At 37.4% G+C, this 20,050-nt stretch overlaps 1 protein-coding gene across 3 annotated transcripts in view; it reads right to left on the bottom strand.

Annotated features, from left to right (window-relative positions):
* TBC1D5 (TBC1 domain family member 5) overlaps positions 1-20,050 on the bottom strand; it is a 564,837-nt gene that overhangs the window by 379,794 nt on the left and 164,993 nt on the right. The window contains exon 4 of one of the 3 annotated variants that reach the window (XM_043875247.1): positions 1,232-1,299. The exons of the other annotated variants lie outside the window; for them this stretch is intronic. The gene's annotated coding sequence lies outside the window, so the exon portion shown is untranslated. The remainder of the gene's footprint in view (positions 1-1,231; positions 1,300-20,050) is intronic. 3 annotated transcript variants of the gene reach the window in all.

Here is a 20,050-nt window from a genome sequence, read left to right as displayed (position 1 = left end):
CCTTACCAACACAAGTTGATAACGAACACAGTAAGTTGAACTATATAAAGTTATTGATATTTAAGCTTTTTACCTACCAAAAGAAGGCAATTTCCAATGGTTTATAAACTTCCTTTTCTTTACCATCTTCTCTTCATGTCTAGTCAGTACCCACCCCAACTCAGGTTCTCCCTACTGCTCCCCATCACATATGACAGCGCCCGAGCCCGCCTCCAACACCTTACATACAGACTCTTCACACAACAACATCCACAAACACAGGGTTGATCAGGACATGCCTTTTTGCATACCTTTCTCTCCTACCCCCAAACGCTTATTAGAATGCAATGGATCACAACTGATATTTTTAAAGGATAATCTTAAAACAGAGCTAGTTTATTAAAAGGGCAACTGCTTTTCAAATTTTATAATTATTTTTATTAAATAACTACTTAGAAAAACTTTTCAAAACTGATTGCTACAGATTATAAAATTCCTTAACAGCAAGAATACTGGAGTGGGTAGCCTTTCCCTTCTCCAGGTGATCTTCCCAATCCAGGGATCAAACCCAGGTCTCCCACATCGCAGAAGGATTCTTTATACCAGCTGAGCCACAAGGGAAGCCCTAACAGCAAGAAATGACCGTTATTAACTGAGCTTAGAGCAATAATTTACATACAAAAGTGAGTTATACTCACTGACCATTTCTATTTTTTTTCATAAGTATGAAAAGTAAGAATACAAAAGGCATAAACAAGCAGAAGGAACATTTAAGTCATTGGTAAACACATACTTAGGAAAAGTTGAAGCAAATAAAAATTTAACTGCTTAACATGAATGAAAAGCATATTATATGTTGATAGGTGCTTAAATTACTAGTAAAACAACACGTATTGATTCTAACTATTCATTGGTGATAAAACTAGAAAAAGTGAGTGTAAAATCAAGAATTAATCACATGAAAAATCAACAAATTTTCCATGAACAACTTTTAAAACAAGAGAAATATAAAACCAGTGTATTAGGGAAAAGAACAGAGTGGTGGCTACTAATTTCTCAGGGCTGCTTTGACACACAATGGCTTAAATGAATTAATATTCCCAGTTACACGTTAATTATTGATGAGATTATAAGTTTGTGTCTCAATAAATGTATGTTTATATATATATATAAATATATAAAACTTTTATATAAGGTTTAACAACGTGCACTGATACTAGCAAGCATGAAAATGGAAATATATTTCTCTTACTTTTCACTGCAATTTTCATTGGTAGTCACCTTCTGGTCTTTTCTTTTTGGGGATCTGAGCATAAGTAACTGCCATAGAAAGTTAAAAACATTAGAAGGTAATATTTTACATAAAATAATTTGTCAGGCATAAATATTAGAAATTTAAGTAAAACAGGATACAGATACAGAGAAAGACACAGCTATAAACCAAAATAAAACACAGTGATCTTAAATGCTTAAGGAAAGGTCAGTCCTGGCTTCCTGATTACCCAGCAAACTATGTTACAAAAACATTAGAAATTCTCATGATACATATTCTTCTCTCTTGTGAATTAGACTAGCCCATTTACATAGTTATAACAGCTATTAAAAAGCAAAATTCCATGGAGTAAATTTTAAAGATCTTACTGGTTTTATCCAACAAATATGAGTTGGGCACCATCCCATTTAGCAAACAGAAAGCAATGCCAAGGAAGTGTACAAAAATGAGAGGTTTTTATAGAAAGAAGAAAGCAGGAACAAGGAGGTTTATCAGGCAAAGAAGAAGACTGGTTATGGCAAGATCACCCGAATTTGCGACTTCCCAGGTGGTGCCAATAGTGGTGAAGAATCTGCCTGCCAATGCCGGAGATGGAAGAGATGCGGGTTCAACCTCTGGAAGATACTTGGATCCCTTGAAGAAGGAAATGGGAACCCATTCCAGTATTCTTGCCTGGAATACCCCATGGTCAGAGAGGCCTGGCATGCTACAGTCCATTGGGTGGCAAAAGAGTTGGGCATAACTGAGCACACACACACATTCTTCTTTAGGGGGCAGCAAGGGTCTCATGTTTAGTAGGTAATTCTTGATTGACTAGCTTAAGATTTCATTTCTGGGAGAGCCGAAACTATAATTAGGTTGTCTCAGTTTGGTTACATGGGGCTTAGCATAACTGACTCCATTTTGGGCCTGCTGTCTTGTTTTTAACACAGCCAAATTCTTCTCTACCTATAAAAAATTATTACAAGATCAGACTTTTTTTCAAGAACCCTTAGTTTGTCAAAATTCTGTTTTAAAATACCTTAAATCAATGAACTATGACTTTATTCATAAGGAAAGTCAACTCTAACAGTGAATCTTTAATAAAATTAAAATCATGTTCCCAAAACCTCAGAGGATTTGCTCTCAGAATGATGTTAACAATTTGTTTATTTAAATTGCAGTTTGATTTCATGGAAAATAAGAAACTCTACAGAAAACACAAACTTAACAGATTGCACAATATAAAATTATCACCTTACATTACAATTTAATATTAATAATGGCTAAGACTGTCTGAAAGAAATTGAGGAAAAGCAACATTAATAGCACACCATCAATATTAAATGGGCTTCTCTTTTTAAAACTTTCAACAGTTATACACAGAAGACGAAAATATACTGCAAGGGAAATCAACTTCAATGTGGTCAAAAATTAATGGTCACAAGCAAGGTTGAATTCTTGTAGTTATATTTGGGGATTTTTTACATAGTCCCATAACAGATTATTGGTTATGAACACCAGACCAAAGGTAAATGAGGAACATAAGGAGAAAGGGTGCATTTCACTGCTGGGGGTTAGCAAACTGACTCTGCAAAGAGCCACACAGGTATAATTTTACGTTTTGTGGACCAGTCTCTTTCCTAACTTTCTCAATTTTGCTACAAATAGTGAGCATGGCTATACTTCAGTAAAGCTCTATTTACAGGCACTGAAAATTAAATTTCATATAAATGTTCATATGTGCCACAAAATACACTTTTTTCTTTTTTTTCATTAAAAATGTAAAAGCCTTTCTTGCTTTGGGTGCTGTACAAAAATGGATGGCACACAAGACGTGGCCATGAACCAGACCTGCATCAACCCCGTTCTCAGGCCTGTGCAGAATCACACTGTCTCTTAATCACATTGTTGAAAAAGAAACTAGAACCTTTCCTAGACCATTTGAAGAATACATTAAAAAATTTAATATTTCAATATAAAATATTTAAACCACAAGCAAAAGAAAAATAAAAGTTCTTTACAAATGCCAATGGAACATTTGGAAATTTGCGTTAGGAAGGAGTGAAGTCACTCAGTAGCGTTCGACTCTTTGTGACTCCACGGACTACACAGTCCATGGAATTCTCCAGGCCAGAATACTAGAGTGGGTGGCCTTTCCCTTCCCCAGGGGATCTTCCCAACCCAGGGATCAAGCCCAGGTCTCCCACATTGCTGGCGGATTCTTTACCAGCTGAGTCACAAGGGAAGCCGGAAGATGAAGCGCTTGTCTGCTGAAACCCAGGAAGAGACAAAGGTAATCTTAATACACTGTAGAAATGCAGAGCCCATGTATCCTGACCACGATACAAATCTAGAATTTCCTAATGTCAAAAAATACTTGTTAGACAACCAGAAATTGAAATAAAATTCACTTCTCAATGGGTGACATAAGGAAAAACATTACATAACAAATGAAATGATGCGTGAACACATTAGGCTGTGCCCATCAGTGCTGCGGAAGTTAACGTGATAGAGAGGTGTTACCTGCCTCCTGATGAAAGGACTCGAAAGCACCTACAACCTTGCCTAAGAAATTAAGCCTAAATCCAGTCAAGCTCTGGTGGTACCTGCCAACCTGAAGAAAATACAGAACAGAATGTTTACTTGGACCTGAGAACTCCATGGGTCAAACAGCCCAGATTCTTCAGAAGATCATTTGTACAGAAAAGAAAGTACTGGCGGGAGGAACTACAGGTCAAGCAAAACGTAAAGGCAAAGATGGTTTTTTAAAAATAGGCAACACCAAACTGTTGTGCCTGGACAGGAATATGTGGGTGAAAATTAAATAACTTATTATTCTGAAAGTCAGAAAAGTGGCTAATTTGGGAGCGAAAAGGATGATTAAAACACACGTAAGGGCTTCTGCAGGGGCTGGCAATGATCACCTTCTTGACCTGGGTGATCACTACAGCCATGTCCGTCTTATAATAACTCACTAATATATGCATTTCTTTCTGTAGTTTTCTTCAGCAGTATTCCATTTTACAATGGAAAGGTTAAGGACAAATTAATTACAGCAAAAAAAAAAAAAAATCCTTAATTTGTTTTTTTTTTAGAAAGAGGAAAGAGGACATAATACCATATCCAAATAGGACTTTTTTAAAATACAGGGGTTAAAAGGAGTACTAACTGTAACTTTGTGCCCCAAAATGTGAAGGTCCAAATAAAATTTTAAAAAATGATGATGAAATGGATAGTTTTCTAAATCCATACTCTGAACTGTGCTGTAAAGAAACTGAAGACAACCCAAAATATTAGAAGATAATTAGAAATGTAGTAAAAGATTTTCCTTTAATATCACAGCATCCCTCACTCCCAACCAAAGGCACTATGGGTAAATTTTAACAATCCTTAAAGCTATTTCAAATCCTAAAAGATGATGCTGTGAAAGTGCTGCACTCAATATGCCAGTGGATTTGGCAAACTCAGCAGTAGTCACAGGACTGGAAAGGGTCAGTTTTCATTCCAATTCCAAAGAAAGGCAATGCCAAAGAATGTTCAAACTACCACACAATTTCACTCATCTCACACGCTACCTGCAGAAGGAAATGGCAACCCACTCCAGTACTCTTGCCTGGAAAATCCCATTGGACGAAGGAGCCTGGTAGGCTACAGTCCATGGGGTCACGAAGAGTTGGACACAACTGAGAGACTTCATGTTCACTTTTTACTTTCATGCATTGGAGAAGGAAATGGCAACCCACTCCAGTGTTCTTGCCTAGAGTGTCCCAGGGACGGGGAAGCATGGTGGGCTGCCATCTCTGCGGTCGCACAGAGTCCGACATGACTGAAGCGACTTAGCAGCAGCAGCAGCACACGCTATCAAAGTAATGCTCAAAATTCTCCAACTGAGGCTTCAACAGTACGTGAACCATGAACTTCCAGATGTTCAGGCGGGATTTAGAAAAGGCAGAGGAACTAGAGATCAAATTGCCAACATCTGCAGGATCACAGAAGAAGCAAGAGAATTCCAGTAAAATATCTACTTCTGCTTCACTGACTATGCTCAAGCCTTTGACTGTGTGGATCACAGCAAACTGTGGAAAATTCTTAAAGAGATGGGAATACCAGACCACCTTATCTGCCTCCTGAGAAATCAGATGCAGATCAAAAAGCAATAGTTAGAACCAGATTGGAACAACACACTGGTTCCAAATTGGGAAAGGAGCATGTCAAGGCTGTACACTGTCACCTTTCTTATTTAACTTATACGCAGAGTATATCAGGCAAAATGCCGGACTGGATGAAGCAAAAGCTGGAATCAAGATTGCTGGGAGAAATATCAATAACCTCAGATATGCATATGACACCATCCTTATGGCAGAAACAAAGAGGAACTGAAGAGCCTCTTGATGAAAGTGAAAGAGGAGAGTGAAAAAGTTTGCTTAAAATTCAACATTCCAAAAACTAAGGCCACATTCTGTAAAGCCATTATCCTTCAAAAAAAAAAAATGAATAAATTAAAAAAAAAAAAAAACTAAGATCATGGCATGTGGTCCCATCACTTCATGGCAAATAGATGGGGAAACAATGCAAACAGTGACAGACGTTATTTTCTTAGGCTCCAAAAATCACTGCAGGTGGGGACTGCAACTATAAAATTAAAAGACACTTGCTTCTTGGAAGAAAAGCTATGACCAACCTGGACAGCATATTAAAAAGCAGAGACATTACTTTACAGACAAACGTCTGTCTAATCAAAGTTACGGCTTTTCCAGTAGTCATATACGGATGTGATAGTTGGACCATAAAGAAAGCTGAGTGCCAAAGAATTGATGCTTTTGAACTGTGGTGTTGGAGAAGACTCTTGAGAGTCCCTTGGACTACAAGGAGATCCAACCAGTCCATCCTAAAGGAAATCAGTCCTGAATATTCACTGGAAGGACAGATGCTTAAGTTTCAATACTTTGGCCACCTGATGTGAAGAGCTGACTCATTGGAAAAGACCCTGATGCTGGGAAAGATTGAGGGCAGGAGGAAAAGGGGACGACAGAGGATGAGATGGTTGGATGACTCGATGGACATGAGTTTGAGCAAGGTCCAGTAGTTGGTGAAGGACAGGGCAACCTGGGGTGCTGCAGTCCATAGTATCGCAAAGAGCTGGACATGACTGAATTGAACAGAAAGTAGTTAATAATTCCTACTATAAATAACCTGTAAGAAAGGGAAGTGTCCCAAGTTATTTTATGTTAGCATGACTTTGCAACACCAAAATGTGACAAAGAGAGCACAAGAACAAATGAACTTACAATATATTGTGACCAAGATGGGTTCTTTCCAGAAATGCAAGGGCAATTTAATATTATATAATCAGTTAATAGATTTTCTAAGTAAGCTAAAGAAGAAAAGATCATAATATCACTTCATTAAATGTAGCAAACCTCTGATAAAATGTAATACTCATTCCTAATTTAAAAATAACCTAAGCAAAAAAACCTAAATAAAAACACCTTCCATTCCTTAACAGAGCATTTGTTAGGGTGGGAAAGACACACAAACAGCAGATATGATGGTAGATATGATGGTAAAACATAAATGCATTTCTCTTAACAGACAGTCAAGATAGTGGCTATTTTGCTCAACATTGTTAAGAAGATTTTACCTACCCCAATAAGTCAAATAAACAAGAAGTATAAAATTTACTATCTATGGTGAAACAGATCACCAGCCCAGGTGGGATGCATGAGACAAGTGCTCGGGCCTGGTGCACTGGGAAGACCCAGAGGAATCGGGTGGAGAGGGAGGTGGGAGGGGGGATCGGGATGGGGAATACGTGTAAATCTATGGCTGATTCATATCAATGTATGACAAAACCCACTGAAATGTTGTGAAGTAATTAGCCTCCAACTAATAAAAAAATTAAAAAAAAAAAAACAAAAAACAAGAAGTATAAAATTTAAAAGAAAGAAAAAATTATAATTTGCAACTGTCATTTATCTACAGAAACATAATTTTTAAAATGTTTTTAATTTATAAAATGCTTAAAACTACAAACTTAAAAAAATATATCCAAAACTGCTTGAAATTCAGTAAGTATTAAAGTGAAGTGCCAGGGACTATGCTGAACACTACCACAGAGAAAATACCACAAAGAAAATAAAGGAAATATCCCAGTACAATAGCAACGACAACGTTCACGCTTTGTGAAAAACACTGATGGAGAAAACGTGTGATTTGTTTGAAAGGTTTAAACAGTGTTTGATTAAATCAAGATGCACAACATGTTCCTGGATGAGAAGACTTGTTATTGGGAAGATATAAATTCTCCTCAAAGTAATCGGTACCTCTAATGCAGTTCTAATAGATATTCCAAAGGGACTGTGAAGGCAGAAGGTGGCAGACTTAACAAACAGATCCTGAAGCCCTAAATTGCCTGAGCACACCTAGGATTTATTTAAGCAGTATACAATGAAGGAAATAGCTTTGCAAGATGGAAAAGCCACAATAGATCTATAGTTATTTAAAAGTATAAGGTCTGTGTAAGGAGAGATAAACAGATTAACAGATCAAAATTAATTCCAAAATAGATCCAAAATTTAGAATATGACCCAGGGGCATTTGTTGATGGATTGAATCTGGTGATTAAGAGTTTTCTGATGGCACAACTGCAAAAAGATATTACTTACTGAAACTAAGAAAACCAGAAGAAGACCAAATGAAGCAAGAACAGAATAAATTTAATTGTAGACCTGCTGAATCTGAAGAACTACCATGAAAGTTAAGTACAGAAATATCACATACATAGTAAATGTACAGAGTGAGGTAAGTGGGCGTGGAGGTCGACAGTCCTCGGCTGCAGCTGTCAACTCGAGAGTCACACGAAGCTGCTTCCTGAAGTCCTGGACAGACATACCGTCGAGAGGAATGTGTAGTGATGGAGAAAAGCAATGGATCTTGAGAAATGCAAACACTTAAAAACCAGGCAGAGGAAAAGAAGTTCAAAGAGATACGGTAATCAACCAGGAAACAATCAGGAATGTGCAGTATAACAGAAGCAAGAGCAAAACAAATTTCAAAATGGAGAAAAGTCCAACCTGAAGTACTGAAAATGCCTGCTGCAATTATCAAAGTACATTCTGCAGTCTGCGAAGAATTCCAACGATGAACCTATGTTTCAAAAGCACCTTTAAAGGGCTCAGATAGATAAAATACTTAAAAGAAAATGAGAGAAGAAAGACAGAAAGGTATTAAAAATGGAAGGAGGGTAATCCAGAAGAACATACAAACAAGAAAAAATAGTCATCTCTGGGGAAAGAATTGTAAGTAGTTTTAAACTTTACACACTTCCATATTGCTTAACTATAATATCTTTACCAAAAACATGGAGCACTTACATGTCAGCAAAAAGTAAAAATCATTTATTTGGTGGGGGGGAAGGGATGGGGAAAAAAATGAAAAAAAAAAAAAAAAGGACCTCCCAGACATTTTATTTTTTTAAAAAAGTTATTATTTAAAAGTCAAAAAAATGCACAAGGGCCCACATGGACCCACAGCATTCTAACTCATTATAGCCACATCCTATGACGTGAAATGCTTTTATTCATTCCTTCAGCCAGAGTCTGTTATGACCCCTCACTGTGCTAGAAACACTAGAGGCAAAATATAATTCAGATACTGCCCTTAAGCCACAAGAGTTGACAGTAAAGAACACAGAAATGTAAACAAATAATTTTAATTCAACATGACAAGAGTATACACAAAGTGCCAAGAAAGGAGTACATTAAGGTATTTGATAGAGGAAAGACAATTTGAACTGAATCTTGAAGAAACATTAGGTAGGAGTTCCAGTCAAGGTCATCTTCTTCAAAAGAAGCAGAGAAGCGTCAAGAAATGTTTGAGAAGCCTGAGTACTTCTAACAAACTTCAAGTCTCCATCTACCCGCTCTCCTCGCCAGGCTTCTTGGCTCGCCATGGGTGCCCCACCACCAGTGACGAGCACCTCAGCAAATCTTCATCTCTGTCTGAAGCACTCCGTACAGGAAAATGCTCATCTTTTTTTTTAAACTCTGTACTTAAAAAAAAATTAGTGTCCATACATCAATTCATGAGTTCTTAACTCTTAAACACCCTTCCTACACATTGTTTTAACTTTGAACCTATCACATTGCATAGTGATACCCTACTACTGCATGAAAAAAAGAAAAAGAAAAAGAAAAAGAATGAGTCCAAAAATCCAATGAGGTTGAAATCAATATCAAGGAATAAGACTGGTTTATCAACAGCCACATTTTGCTAGTATTCATACACTGCTATTTTAAAGAAAGAAAGAATCTTAGTAATTCCAGAAAAATCATCACTATTGACATTTTCTTTAGAAAAGTTATATATGTACATGGTTGGTGACTGAAATAAAGGTCTTCCCAAGGGATGAAGTGGTAGCCAAGGGTTGAGGGAAAAAAAAACAAACAAAAGAAAATCTCTTTCCTAAAATAAAACAGCATTCCTGTATTCACATACTATTTCTGTTAAAAAATCACCAGTCATTTATTTGTTCATTCATTATTTCTCCAGATTAAACAAAATATATCTATTGTATATTTCATATACTTTAGAAACAAAGAAATCAAGTTATCATCTCATTCCTTTATAAAAGAGAAATGTCTTTTCTTTAATTTAAAATTAATTAGCAATTAATTTAATTTCACTTATACATTTCAATTTAGTTTTCTATTTTGTGTGGAAGTATGCCCATGTTACATCTGATAAATTTTGCTAAAAAAAAATATAATACCACAGTTTCACAAGGGATGGAAATGTTAAAATTCAAACTTTCAAATTACAGCTATATGTATCCTAAATAATAATTTTCTCCTTTGATATTCTCTTTAATTAATATAAATATAACACAGCATCCTTCCTACATTGTAATATTATAGCACAAAATCTGAGATCAGTTTTTAGCACTCAACATTCGAGGGGGAAAAGCCATGAAACCAAAGCCTCATTACAGTGATCATTCCAGTTACATGGCCATACAATTAAGAGCCCTATATCACACATCTGTAACAGGTCTACAGTACATGTAGAATCATACACTTGACATTAAAACACCACCCCACCATGATGAAATAGTTATAACACCAAAAGACATTTCTAAAAATTGACAGGGTTTAAGTGGAGACAAACCAAGATATAAAAATGAGATAAAATAAAACAAACCCAAACAATGCTGCTTTCTGAAGGTAACACAGATAACAGAAGGCCATGCTGTTGAAGACCTGATACATATCAGGAGGCCCCTCCAGAGTGAATGCTGAAATTAGCAGAAGTGGGGCTGGCCTATCATTTAAGTTTTGCTGTAAAACACTGACCAAGCTCTATAACCTAAGAACTTGAAGAAACGGCAACCAAACTTACTTTTAAGTTAATGGTATTAAGGACTAGAATAAATTTCAAACAAACTATATAAGATTAAAAAATTAAAATTTTAACCCTCTTCTTTCTCCCCTTGTCCCTCTCCACTCTGGGTTTTTCTGTCTCTCTCTATACATGGATGCATATGTGCATTTGTGTAAGTAATTCATTTTAGGACGCTGAGTTACTAACACAAAAATTAATAAAATCTTCTATAAGCAGACTTGGAAGACCATTCTATTTAGTTGACATTAACTTTTTGAATAAGGAAATCCAGCAAATCAACTTCACTAGAACCAGAGTCTGCTTTTAGATATTTTGGTAAACAAAAAATCTTGTCCACCTGTTAAAAATTCAATAGGCAGAGAAGGAATGTCATTGAAATAAATAATTGAATCATCACCTGATTATTTCTCAGAACTTAAATCATTATCATATATACAAACATTCCCTATATCTACATTTTTACCAATAAATAAAATTCTGATTCCCTGTTGCTATCTTAGCAAAACGCACTAAACTTCATACCAATTATAGAACTGACAATACATACACCTTAAAAAGAAAGAATCCTGAAATAATCCACTTTGTTTCTAAACAGACATCACTGTCTCAGACTTAATCTTCAACATTTCTACAAAAGAATAACTATCAAAATTAGTGAAATGTTGCACAGTTCTTATTCGGGAGAGTACCCTGACTAAAGCAGACCACTCACTAATAAAGTGCAACTTAATAAATCATGTGGAATCTTATTTTGTTCAAACCCTTACTAACTCCTAGCACCATCTGTTACCATCAAAACTATATGACAAGATATGATATATAATTAATAGGTAAACAACAATCTAATTAAAATGGACAAATACTCCATGTTCCTGCCATTTGGGAGCTCTAATTACAGACTAAATTTTAAGCTTGAATTAAATATTTAAGCTGGAAAATTAACTTTCCTTCTCGAGTCTTGAATACATTAATACAGATATGTGAAGCGACTTCCTGATGGGAACTTAAACATGTAATTTAGTTTCATCAAAGCAGTTACTAATTGTTAAGCAGCAGTACCTTACCATATGTACACAATAGCTATTCAGAGCTGAAAAGGTGGCTCCGAAGCACCCCTGTGCAACCCTTTCCTGACATAAATATAAAATGTATATACAGCACAGCAGTAAACACACACACTGAAAATAAATTACTTCAAGTCTTCAGCTTTCAATGCTTCTTGAAGACAATTAAAAATTGGTCTAAATAAACAAAATATACCTATATTTGACAAGGCAAAAACCACACAAAAGTAAAAAAAGAGGCCAGAAGGACAAAAAGGATCCAGGTATAAAATTCTAAGATAACACAAAATTAATTAAAGACCCTGACCTACTGAACCAAAATAATGAGTTAAGACAGAATACTACTTCTTTTCTTTCTATCTATTACCTTCATAGAATATAGAAGACTTCGGAAATAATGTTCGAGGGAGCATTTAGAAAGATGACCAATTAAGGGTGAACCTTTTTTTACATGTTTCACTAATTTTTAATGCATGAAGAAAAGATTCAGAAAAATGACCTTAATAAGCACCTGTTTAAGAAAATAAATTCTACAAGAATATAAGAAATATACTAAATTGCCATTTTATACTGAACAGAGAAAATGACAAATCCCTAAAAAGGGTATATATCACTTTTTAAAAATAAGTTATTCTAATTCTTCATAAACATAAAAAATGTCAGGTCAAATATATTAACACAGGTTGGTTATGAAAAGAGAACACTGTCATTAAATATTTTTTTGTTAAGCATTAAATAGCAGTTAACTTCTAGGTTATACTAAAATTATTTTATTTTTATAATTACACAGAAATAGTAGTATAGTGCACTGCTTAACATTCAAGGCCAACGAAAAGTATGTAACGCCTGCTTACATTAAATTTCCTACACTTGACATTTTCACCAGAATTTAAGTGATATAAAATTTAATCATAAAGAGATCTGCACTTAAGAATAAAAAAGAGCTTCCTGTTCTACTTTGACAATGCATGCTTGGTCTCTAAGTCATGTCTGACTCTTTGCAACCTCATGGATTACAGCCCCTGAGGCTTCCCTGTCCATGGGGTTTTCCAGGCAAGAATACTGGAGTGGGTGGCCATTTTGTCCTCCAGGGGATCTTCTCAACCCAGGGATTGAACCCGTGTCTCCTGCATCGGCAGGTGGATTCTTTACCAGTGGGAAGCCCACTTTGACAAGAGGAAATATGTTTACTATTTTATAACTCATCACTCTTATTCTAGGGTCTGCTCAAGAATAAGTTTGCCTGTTTTTGTCTACCAATATTCCCTTATATATATCCTTTCCAAAAGTTGCCAATACTGTACCAGTGCTGAAATTTTCAGTCATGTGAATTACAGAACATTTGAACCCTTTATATTAGTGATGCCTAACTATGTGAATATGAAGATACTTTTTTAATTTCAAAAAATAAACATATGTTATAAAGATGTAATGTACAACATGGATATATATTCAATATTTTACAATACTTTTTTATGGAGTATAATCTATAATCCAATTACTATGTTGTATACCTGAAACTAATGTAACATTGTAAATCAACTATACTTCAATAATTAATAAAATAGTGTATACATTCATATTTTAAAGAACAAAGTTTCTACAAATTTCATACATGGAAAAAAATCAAATATCTGCTCTAAAAACAGGTAAGTGAATATACTCTCAGTATCTAACAAAACACACAAACTAAATCCACAGATGTACATGCGATTAAAGATGCTTTGTCATTTTCCTCAAGTTTCATAATGATCTACAGCCACAGACTTGCAAACACCCATAGAAAGAAAAGCAGAGCACTCTTTGAACAATCCTCTGAAGTATTTATTTCCACGTTATCCTGTATCACACAAAGAACAGCAAATGAAGGACAATCAGTAAGTATTACTGAGAGAGAAAAACTTTCCTAAAAATTGATTTGATGGGTATACAAAACATAGCCTGGTTCTTGTCTAATACTAAATCAGTCAACTGGAAGAAAACAGAAGCTACTCCGTAACGCAGGCCAGAAAAGTCTATTCAATTTTATTTCAGATCTGTATGCTGTGAAAGTGCACGCCACGGAATTTACTATGATGACAGCCATATAGATACGAAATTCATGACATATTGATTCAACATATTGAACTGGTTTTTAAAACCAATTTATATAAATGATTATAATAGTCTATATTATGTTTAGCCTTTGAGGCATATGGTAGTAAATTTGAATTCAATTTTAAATAAATTTACATAAATATAAAAAGTTCAGTAATTTTTACCCACCCTGCATATGAAACAGAACAAGTTAAAAAACAAGAGACTATACTTTATAAATGCACTTGAGGCCAAAGTTCAAACAGGCCAGAAACCTAAGTTTATTTATTACAAAGAAATAAAAAAATGACTGACTTTCATAAGACAAAAAAAGAAAAAGAAAGTCATCAATGGGGAAGGTACTACTGAATACTAAGTAGTAAATATTTATATCAATATGCATAAAAATATATATTTAGCAGTAAAAAATGATTTACATTTACTACATATTCTTACTATATATTCTACATAAAAATTAACATAATTCAAAAAACTTCACACTGATGTACGGTATACATATATTTAGATGGAACTACTAATTAAGATAGGAATACAGTAAATCCCCTTTGAAGAACTTATGCAACTTACAAAATGCAAGTATTTTTAAAGGCCATCAAGTTTTCCTTGATAAGTACTACAAAGTCAGAAATTCTATCCTTTGCATAAAGACGATTCTAAGATCCCATAAGTAGATCAGAGCTCAGGCTCTGATTAACTTGGAGACCGAGTCAGGAAACATCCAGGCTCTGGAACATGGGGCACAGACAGTGTGTGTGAAATGAAGCAGTCTTGAAAATCAACATTTGCACCTTGACCTCTCACCTCATCCCTGTTCCATCAAATAATTAAATGCCCATACATGCAGAAATTCTAAACACAGTAACCCAAAACCAAGAGGACATCTAAATTTGGAATTTATTAGTCAAGTACCATCAGAGGCATTTCCAAATGACTTATCATTTGCCAGTTGCTTGAGAGGAAACTTGCAGAGCAGACATGAGTCAAGCTTCTCAAAACAGCATTGTTATGTGAGACTCTTCTCCCCATCCTGTCTCAGGCCGTGTGACTAGAACTCCGAACACTAAGGCCAAACATTGTTCTGTTTATGACACTTTTCCTCCAACATTTTCTTCTGAAAATTTTTGTAATTCAGAAAAGTCTGCAAGAATGTTACAGTCAACATTCATATACTCACCACCTAGATTCTAATAACATTAATGTTTTACTTTAGTGGTTTTATAATTTACTTATCAAGCCATCAGACCATCACTTTCTTAAGCATTTCAAAGCTGCAAATGCTATGATACTCCTTTTTCAACATCTTATACAAATACTTCCAAATATACATAAAAGGTGAACACCTACCTAGAATCTTCAGTTCATTTTAGTATATGTGCTTTAGCATAACGTCCATCATTCTGTCAATCCATCATATTGCAATATTTTAATTACCTCAATTACTGGTTGCCACTCTTGATTCCCTTCTGCAAAAGGACAGCTACTGCAGAGTTGTTTGTATGTATTTCAAACATACATACAAACAGTATTTCAAAACTGTTACCCTACCTTCACTGCTTTCAGTTCAAGAACTCTTTGACTATGCATGCTTTAAACGTTTCTCACTTCTAAATTTCCTATGGAGTATAAAGACACAAACCCTTCAGGAGAGAAGAACTCCTTTGTTTCTATTTTGCAAAAAAAAAAAAGAAAAAAAATGAAATATTTTCTAAGGTTACTAGATAAACTGAAAAAACTCACAGAAAACCAAGTTCGTTGGGGAAAATGTGAGCTTTAGTTAATCAAGACACTTGACAAGTGGCTTTGAAACTCTACTTTGCAGAAGTTACACTACTAAAAGTAAGTATTTATGATATTTTTATACTTATGCATGGTGTGTGATTCTATGATGCATACATGATATATACATGATGATTACATGATGTATAACTGTCATTTTTTGTTGGTAAAGATTTCACCCCCAATTCACATGATGGAATTCATGTGCATTTTATGTGTATTTCCTGAAGTTTGGCTATTAATCTAAATGAATATACCACTCTGTGTCCACAATCCTCTCTATCCCGAGGCTCCCTTAAACCCTCAATCAGAACAAGTACTTTCAAACTCACTGAAAGACCTAGTCCTTTGACTTCAACCCCCTCCGCCCTTTCCAGTGTCCCTTCCTCCCCTATCAGACGGAACTAGACTATCTGAGGTCTTCCCAGTACAATGTCCTCTCTCACCGCGTGTCTATCAGCCGTGTCTTTCCTGAGAAGCCTCAACACTAGCTCAGGCTCAGCCACCTTCTCTGATTCCCCGCTCCACGTGCTGAAAAGCCCAGGACACAGTGAACCAACAGGAAGCCCCTCCACCTCTTGGCCAACTGAGACACAGCGGCCGTCAGGGGTTGGGGGGGCACCCTGAGAGCGCCTGCTGGAAGGGGCGCCGCCCGCAGTCCCGCCTGCAGGCTCCAGCAGGGCGCTCGCCCCCCAGAGAGAGGGCCCACCGCTGCAGAGGGCCTGGCACCGCGGTCAGGCAGCGCGGGCTCTCCCCGCACCCGCCACCCTCGCGACCGGGCCGGCTGGGACCTCCCCAAAGGGCGCTGGTGTCTGCCTTCCTCCTCTTCTCTCATCACAGGTGTCAGATGTGCATTGGGGTCTGAAGCTTTCCCACCTCACTCCTGAGCCCCTCTCCCCTTTACCTCCCCAAGTCTCCCTCCACCCCCAGTAAATTTCTTAAAACTTCCATATCCATCTCAGCATCTGCTTCTTGGAGGACCCGAACTGTCACATGCACTACTTTACTGTTTCTACTATTATCAGTTAAAAAAAACTCACCCTCCTCCTACAAAAATGAACCCCTCCACTAGTCTTGGCCCCAAACCTGTCCCATCTTTTCAGACTTTAATCAACAATACGCCCAGAGGTCATCCTCTTCCCCTTCAAAAGGCTCCTCTTGGGCTCATCATCTATGGAAAGACACCACCAAGATACAGCCAGATACCTGTTATTTTCATCTTGACCCTCTCACCTCAGACTGGTTAAATCCCAGACAATTCTACCTCCTAAATTAGCCCCTTCTTCTGCCTTACTCCTGACTCCCTTACTGCTGTCTCAAATCTTCCCTGACCAACTGCAATAGTCTCCTAACTAGTAGCCTGGCTCTTGAGTTCTCCCTCCAATCACTCAAATGCTTAAATGTCACTTCTAAAATTCAAATCTGACCACACCACTCTCTGGCTTAAATTCCTTCAGTAATTCACAATTCCTTACACTGCAATCTGAGGTTCTTTCTACCCCATCTGTCTTCCCTGCTCTTTTCTTTTTTCCTCCAAGACAGAAAGACCAAATTCTTAATGTATAATCCACAAGACTCTTCAAAACACTGGATTTTATATCTACAATCTCAGGTGTCAACATTACCCAACATGCGAACCTGAACTACATGCAGTTCCCCAAATACACTTTAGCTTTGCAATCATTCCTGGGCCACTGCAGGCAACACTTCCCTCCTCCTGAAGGGTGTGTCTTCACACGCCTCACACAGCTCAGTCTGTACCTTCTCCGGAAGCCTCTGTGGAAGCAGCCCCCAGTCCCACCTCCAAGATGTTTTAGGTATTTTTTTCCTGCAGTCTACAATCTCCCATCCACGACTCTATCATTTCATTCATCTCACTAAATGTTAATTTTTTTAGTGTCACTCCCTTCTATAAACTGCCAGTTCCTAGAAGAAAGAATCATATTTTAACTTGTTGATCCTAGAATACTCTTTGCAACAACAAGTACATAAGCAAAAGTTTTTCTGGACAGAAATCTTTTCAAAAAAAGGAAGAAAGAAAAGATTCTTAGTACCTCAATAAATCTGTGAATTATTTTACAAAATAAATGTAATTCACACTTGCCGGTTTTCATCCTCACTCCTGTGATGGTTAATTTTATATGTCAACTTGACTGGACTAAGGGACGCCAAGGCAGCTAGCAGGACATCACTCTGAGTGTGTCTGTGTGAGCTTCTCCATAGAAGATCAGCATCTGAACTGGATTGAGTGAAGATACCAACATGAATGAGCATCACCCAACACATCCAAGGACTGAACAGAGCCAGAAGGTGAAGGAAGGGCAAAGTCGTGCTCTGAGCTAGTAGAGGTATTTGCACTCAGACCTGGATTCAGTCCCTCCCTCCATCCCCCATGCCATCAGCCCAATTCTCAGGCCCTCGGACACATCATGAATCACATACTGCATACGTTCCCAGTTCTTCAGCTTGCAAATGGCAGATCAGGGGACTTCTTAGCTCCTACGCTGCATGAGCTGATTTCTGTCTTTTATACACGTAGATCCTTTTGGTTCTGTATCTCTGGAGAACTCTAATACAACCCACAGTTCAGGAGGCCAGGCCCCTGTAAACTGTTTCCCCAACATTTCTGGGAGTCCTATTGAAGAGTTTCACGTGTGTTCATGCGCCGACCAGTCAGCTGACAGGCACCTCCCGGCACATCCACCAGTCGGCCTTCTCTGTGCCTCTCGGGTGGGCGTCACCCGTTTCCCGGCCCGGGTGCTGATGTCGCTCTGTCCCGCTGATCACGGGGGGCACCGGTCCCCCGCAGGCCCCACCCTCTGCGGCCGGCCTCCCCCACGGGCCAGCGCAGCGCACGCGCACCGACACTCGGGGTGCCGGCCAAGAGGAAGGGGCTCTCGGCCTAGAGCGCACGCGTGCCATGCCGCTTGTCCCCAGGCATCTCATGATGCTTCTCCTTATTCTCCTGCTCTTTCTAAGCGGCTTCTTCTCACAGCTCAGGTGTTCTTCCAGCTCCACTGACACCAGGCTGGAGAGGTCGAGACCAGAAAGCAGAAGAGACCCCAGCCGAGCTCCGAAACGCTCCTCTCGACAGCTGAGATGGCATCTCCAGGTCTGGCTCTTTACTCCTTTTCTTTTCAGAAAAAATTCCAATGTTGTTCCTACACAGCGAAGATGTGGCGGTACCCCTTCAAGGGGCACAAGCAAAGGCCACACTGAGGACATGCTACCCAGGAGGAGTCTTAAACACTAAGGCAAAACACAGAAGGTTCGAAACATGCAATGCCTTTTCGTGCTCCATGTTTCTCATACTTAATATACTCCGTTAAAAACTCTCCTTTAAAATTCCTAAATACTGTGTGTCACTCAAAACAGCTTTCCCCCTGACAAATGAAAGCCTCCCTTTTGGGGAATTCTTTCACAAATTAACCTTTGTATCTGAATTCCAGTATGATTTGGCCGACAGCGTCCCATCACCTACCCCTACCTACCCCGCGGTGTCCTGCAGGCTGGGATTCCGAAAGGCGCTCCCGGATCAACACCAGCGGGGAGACAAGGCCAGAGAGAGGCCTGCGAGCAGGAACCCGCCTGCCTGGCACCACCAGAAGGTCCTCCCTAAAAAGGGGGGTCCGTTCTTCATGCCACGAGAACACAACAAAAAAGAAAGAACAAGAACTCTTCTGACAAATTCCACACTGGATTCAGACTCTACATTAGAGAATAATAGGTACCAACAAAGTATGAAATGTAAATAAGACAAAGAATGGACTAGGGAAAAAATAATGCAAATTCTCTGAAAACAAAAGCAAACTTTTAAAGAAAATGTGTAATGACTATAAATATTACCGATAGTTCCATTTCATTCAAAAATTGATATATACTTAGAAATTAAATCCCTGGCTTTATAAACATGATGAATAAGCAAATAAATTATGATTATATATTTCTTACTACAAGCATTTTATGAAAGAAAATTTTTCTGAAAGCTCCATTACTAACAAATTCCAAAGTGTTCAGTCACTAAAAATAGAGCTCCTTATTTTTTCTAATCTATTTTGATACTTTTAGCCATCTCATAAGTTGCATATTTTTTTGGATTTTAACAACCAATCCTCCTATATATATATACACACACACACACACACATTTTAATTTTTATGACTTTAAAAATTAATCTTTATAACAAATACAACTCAATCTTTAAAAAAAGATACTTGAGGGAGGGGAAGAGGTTTTAAAAGAATAAAGGAAATAAAAATGCACAAGGATTGAAGCACTATGGTGTAATTTCAGGTAATATTTTAAGCACTGGATAATTTTAATCTAGAAAGAAGGCCTCAATTCAGTTATAAATATATTTTAAATAATAGTACAGTATTCCCCTAGAGAATCTGGATGGTGGCATTTTTTAAATAAGTCAGGACAACATGGGGGAAAACACTGTCTCCTTATGTTGTGTTTATTCAATTTGTGTGCTCCT

Source organism: Cervus elaphus, chromosome 19, assembly GCF_910594005.1.
Source record: "Cervus elaphus chromosome 19, mCerEla1.1, whole genome shotgun sequence".
Taxonomy (NCBI): domain Eukaryota; kingdom Metazoa; phylum Chordata; class Mammalia; order Artiodactyla; family Cervidae; genus Cervus; species Cervus elaphus.
Note: the sequence above shows the minus strand (reverse complement) of the source record. Positions and strands in the feature narration are given on the sequence as shown.